We start from the raw sequence: 7,305 nt of genomic DNA, 5'->3' as shown, positions 1-7,305 counted from the left end.
GTGCTGATAGGGGGGAGCTCCCACCCCCATGGGCCCTGCTCTGTGTGTGACGGGGTAGAGCTGCAACCTCCCCATCGGCCCTGCCCTGAGTGTGACAGCAGCCGTGCCCCACCCCCCTGATCCACCCTGCTCTGTGTGTGACAGGGGTCGGTGCCCCAACTCCCCTATCGGCCCTGCTCTGTGCGTGACGGGGGGAGCTCCCCAACCCCCTGATTGGCCCTACTCTGTGCGTGACAGGGGGGAGCTCCCTAACCCCCTGATCGACCCTGCTCTGTGCGTGACAGGGGGCAGTGCCCCAACCCCCTGATTCACCCTGCTCTGTGCATGACAGGGGGCGGTGTTCCAACTCCCCAATCGGCCCTGCTCTGAGCCTGACCAGGGGCTGCACCTAGGGATTGGGCCTGCCCTCTGCCACCTGGGAGCGGGCCTAAGCCAGCAGGTCGTTATCTCCTGAGGGGTTTCAGACTGTGAGAGGGCACAAGTGGGGCTGAGGGACACCCCCTCGCCCCCTGCCAGTGCACAAATTTTTGTGCACCGAGCCTCTAGTCTATATATATAAAAGGATAATATGCAAAGTGTCCCCTTGGGAGTTCGACCAGGAGACTGGGAGGTGGTGCAGAATGAAGGAAGGCCTCGTTTGACCCTGCTTGCTGGCCAGGCCTAGGGACCCTACCTATGCACGAATTTTGTGCACCGGGCCTCTAGTTACTATAAAAAATTTATTATTAGAAGCAAGGAAGGACAGAATGGGTACACAAAGGACTGCTAATAGAATGAATGAACCGTGCCTTCATGGGATTGAATAGCTACACATAAGGGTCATGACCATCGTGGCTCTAGCTTGCTGAAAGCTCAGTGCTTCCCTCCCAGCTATTGGTGGCCTGGAAGCCACAGCCTGCCCTGCCCCTCCACATTGCTCCTGGGATAAATCTTGTTTCTCCTCCACTGACACTGCTCTCCCTGCTCCCCACAGGCACGGAACTCCCATGGATTTCTTGCAGGCTACTCCCTCCAACGTGGTGAGATGGGAGATTAATCTTCCTTTAATCCTATACTTACTGTACAGGATTCCACTTCCCAGTGAGACAATGAAATTAACCTGCCACTAATTTTCTATTGCCAACCTTGGGTTTCAGCATTTTCAACCCTGCTTTCCAACAGTCTTTAGTGGGAGAAACAAAGACCTAATCTCTTCTCTTGTTCTGTGTCTTCAAACAAAATGAATCACACAGGCATTTTGCTCTACTGGTTTAGGAAGGAGGGTGGAATGAGGTTTCCCGTCTCTGCCTGAGGGCACAGGTTCCAGGCCTGTCACCCAGCCTCTCCCCAGCCTTCTGGGTGTGTGGGGATTAGGGTCCATTATCTGTTTGCTTACTGGGATTCTAAGTGTTTCAGTCACAGACAGGATGACTAACAGCTGCCTCCTTGGGAAATGTGTGAGGGGGAGACCTTAAGCTTAAAAACCAAAATGCTGGTGTGAGCTGAGGACCTGGGCTCTTCTTTCCAGGGTCCACATATGTGTTTGGAAATCAGGACAAGCCCGCCTACGTGTCTAGTTACTGTTCTCAGCCGCTAAGGCTCCAGGCTCTCCAGTCACCCTCTTTCCTTGCTTAGTGTGTTCTAAATGCTCTCTTGGCCTCGCCTCTAATCCCTTTTCCTTGGGCAAGGTCTTGAGCTCTCCGTGCTGTCATCATTGAACAGGAACCATAGTAGTACCTACCACCTGGGTGGGAAGTGAGGACTAAGGAAGAGTCCCACCTAAAGATTCAGGGTGACATTCACAAGTGCTTGATAAATAGGACCTCGTATTGTTGTCACCTAACTCAAATGTCCCCACCTCTGGGACACCTTCCCAGCCCTGTCCCCCAACAAAGAGGGCCCTCCCTCCCCTCTGGCCCCCTTTGCTCTAATTGGAACCTTACCCTGAGCCCCTGCCCCTTATTCTTCTGGCTCAGCCTGAGCCCATGAACACGGAATCTCTCTACATTTTGACTCCCTCAACAGTAGAGTAGAATAATGGCACTAATCGCCCCTGGGGGTCATCAGGGGATTAAATGAGATAATGGTCCTTAAGGGCTTAGCACAGACATGGCCTTGGATGAGCAGAGTAAATGTCAGCTGTGTTGTTATTGTGGTTAATTTAACTTGGTTTTCCATGTGCATTGGGAAGTCTGTCCCTCCCCAGCAGAGCTCCCTAAAGGCAGAAATGGGTCTTAGTTTTTCTCAGGACCCTGAATGCCTACCCACTGGGCCTGACTCCGGAGAGCAGTAGTTGAGGCCTACCAGGTGGAGGGAAGTGCTTGGCCCATCTGCCCTGATCTCCCCACCCTGTGCTCATGTTCCCGGGGGCTGCTTCCTGTGCCCCATCTGAGCAAGCTCGCCTTCCCAACTGTGTTATCATCACAGATAAGCTGCATCATCACTCTAATGATGCTGATAACCACGTCCCACTCATTGTTCCAGTCACTGCCCCCAAGTGTCACCATACTATCAGTACCAAGCCACTGCTCAGAGTGTCAGAGCTGGGGGACACCTTGGAAACCATCTCCACAATCAGGTATTAGGAAACTGAGGACCAGAGAGGTTATCCATCTCACCTACGGCCACACAGCAAGTTGGAGGCAGCACTGGGATTGGATTCAGTCTCTTGACTTCCACTGGAGGCCTCTTCCTGCCACTTGCTGACTGTCACAGCTTTACCAGAACCGCTGTCGTTGCATGTGGAGGAAGACGGACAATAGCATTTACTGAACATTTACTCTGTGCAGGGCACTGTGTAGACTTTCGTGGGCATTAGCTCAGTCACTTCTCCCACTACACCTGGAAGAGGTGATATATGCTTTCCATTTCACAGGTGGGAAACTTAGGCTAAGAAAGGTGAAGTCACCTGATAAGTCACAGCAGGGGACGATGAAGCTGGAATTCAAACTCAGATCTGTCTGACTCCAAAGCCTGTGCTTTTTGTTCTGGCAGCTTCCCATGGACAGATGGGCGGGTAGGCAGGGGACCGCCAGCCCGGCATCTCTGTCCTCCCTGCGTTGTGGGCAGACGTGGAGGACACTTGGACAATCAAATTACAGTGACTGAGAACTGATGGATGGCCAGGGCTGGATTTTCCTGGAGGCGTTTCCACTGCCTCGGTGACCCAGCCCATGGCCCCTCCACCTGGGCAGGTAGGTTCCTGCCGCTGCCTGTGGATGACAGGGAGGGCTTGCAGTGGGCTGGGGTGGGCTGGGACTGGTGGAGCAGCAGGCACCAGGGCTGTGCTGCTGCCACGAGCCTCAGGCCAGTGGTGCCAGGAACAGGGCAGGAAGTGGTTTGTGGGGAGCGGTGACGAGGCTGAGGGCATGCGATGTGGCTCTGCCTGAGGTTTCTGCTCTGGAAACCTGACTCATGTGGATGAAGACCAGGCCCTCCTTCCCCAGGGGCCAGTTAGTGCAATTATAGCCCGGCCTGGCAGGGAAGAGGGAGGGTGTGCTCTGAGGGGAGGCCAAATCAGGAGCCCAAGGCCACCCCAGGGGTCAGTGGTTTCACCAAGGCGGTGGGTGGGGAGTGTGGGAGGGCAAGTCCATGCAGGCCAGCACTGCGCAGAGCAGCAGGAAGAAACCGTGGCTGTGAGCTCTACCGCGGGGAGGGCTCCCTGAGTCTGGAGTCTTTTAGTCTGATCCCCAGCTTGGTTCTGACTCACTGCGTGAACGTGGCAAAGCTTTTTCTTTCTCTGGGCCTCACTTTCTTTCTTTATCTCTAAAATGAGGTTTCCACCAGCTCTAAGAATTAGATGACTCTCCCCACCCCCCACCCATTCAAAGGCACACACAAACCACAAGGGAGCAAAACAACACGAAAACCACAGCTGACAAGTTGTAACAGCGGGATTGTGCTGGGCCCTGCTCCGAGCCCTTGGAAGGGATTCTATGCTCCTTCCAGCAGTCCCGTGTGTCCATTTCACAGATTAGGAAACAACCAGGGGCCCACACACTGCAGAGAAGGGGGATCTCGCCGGCAGCCTCACCTGCCCCAGTGCCCCCTCCCCTTACCCTAGTGCTACTGCATTGTTGCCTCCTTCTCATGCTACCTCCTTAGCCATTCGTCATGGATAAGACATTTCTCTCCCTGATTGTTCTGGAAAGAGGAGCACTGGACCCTGCTGCACAGATATTCTGATGTCTTCTGAGGTGTGTCTATCTCACCACCACATCATCTCTCCCCGCAACTGCTGTCCAATCCCTAGGATGGCAGGATCAAAGGGGACCTTATGGACCAAATGCGGTGGAGCTTTGGGAAGTTCTAAGGAGCTTCCTCAAGGAGTGAGTGGGGTGGAAGGGCTGCGTGTGTCCGGCTCTGAGAGCCCGGCGGCTGCTTCTACCAGGCCTGTGATCATCTATGTTCTGCACGCAGTTTTATGTGAAGAAAGTGTTGTCGTGCACAAAACAAGTTTGAATATCCCTGAGGGAATTTAACTTTCCCATTTAGTGGATGAGGAAACTGAGGCCCGGAGAAGAGAAATCACTTGCCCCTCAGACACTGGGTAGCAGAGCTGGGACTAGAACTCAGGTTGCTGACCCCTAGCTTGGTGCTTTGCACCTTCCTGAGCTCTGCCAGGCCTGCAGTCAGAACAGGAGTTGCCTGCTGTGAGCATGATGCAAGCTCTTTGGCTGTCAGACAGAAACTCCCAGCAGACCTTTTGGATTTTGTTAAGCAGAGAATGGCTACTAAATTAGGTGAAGCCCAGCTTGCATTTCCCCACAACTTTATTGAGATGTGATATATAATATTGTGTAAGTTTAAGGTGTACAACGAGGTGATTTGATACACATACTTAATTGAGAAATGTTTACACAATAGGGTTAGTTACCATCCATCACCTCACATAGTTACCACTTTGTTGTTGTTGTTATGGTAAGAACACTTAAGATCTCTTGGCAACTTTCAAGTATACAATACAGTATTGTTAAGATAGTCACCATGCTGAACATTACATCCCCGGAACTTAATTCATCTCATAACTGAAAGTTTGTACCTTTTGACCAACTCTCTCCTTACCTCCCCCTCCACCAGTCCCTGGTAACCATCAATCTATTCTCTGTTTTTATGAGTATGACTAGAGGCCAGGTGCACGAAATTCATGCATGGGTGCGGTCCCTAGGCCTGGCCAGCAATCAAAGTGTGAGTGTCTGGTGTGGAAGGGCAGGTCCCAGCTGACCTCTGGGCCCCCGCACGCCCCCCTCCACCTGAGTCACGGCACCTGAGTCCCCACACAGAGATGCGGTGAGCGCGGCCAGATGCGGTGAGGCCGGGGCGCAGTGTGGGGCTCTGGACCACCCAGCGGCACTGCCCGGAAGCCAGGCGGGTAGTGTGCTTTCTCCTGGCCAGCTGGCCTCACAGACTGGCTCCTGTGTGAACCCATGGGGAGCCCCACCGGCCCCTGTAGTCCTGGTGGATGTGGCCCGGCTCACCTGGAATAGGCCAGAGAGTGGGGGCTTTCCCCAGGTGCAAGCCCTGGCATCCTGGGGGAGGGTAGCAGGGGGAGTGAGAGTGAGCTGGACGAACACCCAGCATTCCCACTGCACCTCTGTCCCTGTCACCCCCACCCCCAGGTAGCTGGCGAGAGGTTGTAGACTCCCCTCCCCCATCCGGGCGCCGTGGGAGGTTGGTTGCTGCCACCCACCCCCAATTCCCCTTCCCAGCCCAGGGCCTGACCCCAATTGGGCGATCAGGGTCTGCCAGCTGTTGGTTGCCATCTGCAGGGCAATCGGGTCCCTGCTCACACCTGCCTTGGCCTAGCACCGCCCGCTTACCTTCTCCACCATCCCACCAAGGTCCTGCTCTCATTGGGGCCCATCAGGACCCACAGCACCTCCACTGCCGCCTGCTGCCAGCGCTGCTTCACAGATGCCACCATGTCCTATGCCTCCTCCTGGTGATCAGCGCACACCATAGCGAGTGGTAGAAGTCCTGGTCAAACAACCACCCAAGGGAACAATTTGCATATTAGGCTTTTATTATATAGGATGGTTTTAGACTTCACATATAAGAGATTATTTATCTTGCTCTGACTTATTTCACTTGGCATAATGCCCTCAAGGTCCATCGATGTTGTTGCAAATGGCAGGATTTACTTCTTTTTTATGACTGAATAATGTCCCATTATATATACACTAGAGGCCCGGTGCACAAAATTCGTGCACCTGGGGGGGGGGGGGGAAGAGGGTGTCCCTCAGCCCAGCCTGCACCCTTTCCAATCTGGGACCCCTTGGGGGATGTCCAACTGCTGGTTTAGTCCCTCTCACAATCTGGGACTGCTGGCTCCCAACTGCTCACCTGCCTGCCTGACTGATCAGCCCCTAACCACTCTCCTGCCATCCTGATCGATGCCTAACTACTCCCCTGCTGGCCCAATTGCCCCCAACTACCCTCCCCTACTGGCCTGATTGCCCCCAATTGCCCTCCCCTGGCAGCCTGATTTTGCCCCCAACTTCCCTCCCCACTGGCTTGGTTGCCCCTAACTGCCCTCCCCTGCAGGCCCGGTCACCCCCAACAGCCTTTTCCTGCCGGCCTGGTTGCCCCCAACTGCACTCCCCTGCTGGCCTGGTTGCCTCTAACTGCCCTCCCCTACTGGCCTGATCGCCCACAACTGCCCTTCCCTGCCAGCCATCTTGTGACCACATAGTGGCAGCCATCTTGTGCGAGGATGTGATGGTCAATTTGCATATTACCTCTTTATTATATAGGATGTATACTAGAGACCTGGTGCACAAAATTTGTGCCGGAGGGATGCATCCCTCATCCTGTCCTGTACTCTCTCGCAATCCAGGACCCCTCAGGGGATGTCCGACTGCCAGTTTAGGCCTAACCCTGTGGGATTGGACCTAAAACCGGCAGTTGGACATCCCTCTTGCAATCCGGGACTGCTGGCTCCTAACCGCTCACCTGCCTGCCTGCCTGATTTCCCCTAACCACTTTGCCTGCCTGCCTAATCGTCCCTAATCACTCTGCCTGCCTGCCTGATCCCCCCCTAACTGCCTCTGCCTGCCTGCCTGATCACCCCTAACCACTTGCCTGCCTGCCTGATTGCCCCAAACCACTCTGTCCGCCTGCCTGATCACCCCTAACACTCTGCCTGCCTGATCACCTCTAACCGCTTGCCCGTCTGCCTGATTACCCCTAACTGCGCACCTCCCTGCCTGATCACCCCTAACTGCTTTGCCTGCCTGTCTGATTGCCCCTAACACCTCTGCCTTGGCCCCCGCCACCGCGGCTTCATCTGGGAAGGACGTCTGGAATGACATCCAGAAGGCTGTCTGG

This window comes from Myotis lucifugus, unplaced genomic scaffold (assembly GCF_000147115.1).
Source record: "Myotis lucifugus unplaced genomic scaffold, Myoluc2.0 scaffold_41, whole genome shotgun sequence".
In the NCBI taxonomy this organism is placed as follows: domain Eukaryota; kingdom Metazoa; phylum Chordata; class Mammalia; order Chiroptera; family Vespertilionidae; genus Myotis; species Myotis lucifugus.
This window is presented reverse-complemented; position numbering follows the sequence as displayed.